We start from the raw sequence: 2009 nt of genomic DNA, 5'->3' as shown, positions 1-2009 counted from the left end.
CTGATTTAATTTTAGATAACCAACCCTTTGAATTAGATGATGAGGAGGCTCTTGATCTTGATGACACAAATGATATGAGGAGCTTAATCTTGGAGTATGATTGTGAAGTTAAGCATACACTTGGTGGGCCAACCACTCAAAAATTGTCCCTTATGGGCATGGATGACACATATACTTCTGTTAAGAGGTGGCCTCATGGTTTCCTTGACAAGGCAGAAATAACCTTATTGATTGGTGACATTGTACTCTTCAATCCATTGAGGATTAGTGACTATCCTAATGGGTATCTTATGACTCATCTGAGTTTTTCACTATCTACATTAGGTTTTCAACAATATGGGAGTGTTGGGAGGTGCACTTATAGGTTAGCAATGGAGTGGGGAGTATTTTTTGTTGATTGGAATTGGTTTGATAGTATGTTTGATATTACTTGCGTTGCTGGTCGGAGTTATGACAGTGAGATATGGTGGCCATTGTTGATAGTTTTTGAGAATGCAAGATATTACTCACCCATAGTTATGGTGTCCTGCATAAACAAAGGGTTACTTGATAGTGATGGTGATAATATAAAGTTCTTCTACATCACACATAGTACAGGATTATCAGGCATGTTGGAGAGGTTGCATATGAGATTGAGTTATGATCTGGCAATAGGATTCATAATGTGTTCCACGTATTGTGTCTAAAAAAGGCACTGGGACAACATATTATACCATCTCCAAATCTTGGAAGAGAGGGAACGACGCCTAAGAAGCAAGGTGATTCTAGAGTATTTGATTCACTAGAGAGGTCTCCCTATAGAGGACGCCATTTGGGAGGGTGAGACTATTGTACAGCATACAACTTTGCAATTGCTTGTGGGCAAGCATCTCCAACAGGGGAGGATTTTAGCTTTGTCTGGCAGTGACATAAGAGTTAGCCTATTATGGAGTCTCGCAGGCTAGCAATGGTGATCAGGGACTCAGCCAAGGTTTTCAACATCTAGATTTGGTATTACAGGCAATAGTAGATCAGTGCAGAGCAGTTCCTTGATTTTAGGAGGCAATTCCTTGATTGTAGGAGGAGATTCCTACCTTTTAGGAGGTGGTGACATTTCCAAAGTTGAAGTTCTATGAGATCATCCCCTGGTCTCAATTTCAAGAGATTTGGGTGTGTTCCCTATATTTTAGGAGTATCCCTAGATTTGAGGGTGTGACTACCAATTGGCCTAGGTTGTCTGGCATTAGTCATAGGCAGGTGAAAAACTCAATTTCATGTTTTAGAGGTGTTTGGGTTGTTAGCATATTTGGCTACTTGAGAAATATTTTAATATATTTTAATATTCTCCTAAGTTAGCATTTTAATAATTTAAATAAGGCTATGTTTAGCCATTTTGGGGTAATAAGGAGTTTTCTGGCTCCATTTGGATCAATTTGCCTGTGTGATAGCTCATTGGAAAGAGTTCAGTCTCTAGTATTTGATTATCACTTGATGGGACTTATGTGATGCTTGGAGCTATTTGTCATTAATAAAGTAATGATTTCCTTCTGCTTGGATGCCTTTATTAGGAACATAATTTTATATAATAAAGTTCAAATGCAATCTACTTTAGGGTTCTTTTAGGATTCCAAATGCCTTGGAGAGGGGATATAAGGAGAAGACAACCTAAAGAGGAGTATCTTTTATCATTTTATCATCCTATTTTGGATGGCATTGCTCTGGAAGAGAATTCCTCACCTAAGAAGCAAACCCTAGTGCTAAGAGTAGATTTTTTGGGATGTAGCCCTCAATAAGATCAGATTCAAAGGTTCTTATGCATACAATTTGATCAAGGCAGTGGATCAGTTTCTAGTAAATATTGCAGTTACACTTTGCAGGCAATGGATTTTTAGGGAAGGCGGCCACTTTGGTTTAGCCTAACATTTATTACAACAACTCACCTAGATCTCATTTTCAGCTGGCATCCATCTTGTTTGAAGCACATCTGTATTGGTACTATTCTAGAATAAATCAGATTCTGCTAGTATGGT

The sequence above is a fragment of the Cupressus sempervirens genome, chromosome 2, assembly GCF_028749045.1.
Source record: "Cupressus sempervirens isolate cs-2001-9-10 chromosome 2, ASM2874904v1, whole genome shotgun sequence".
Lineage (NCBI taxonomy): Eukaryota > Viridiplantae > Streptophyta > Pinopsida > Cupressales > Cupressaceae > Cupressus > Cupressus sempervirens.
Note: the sequence above shows the minus strand (reverse complement) of the source record.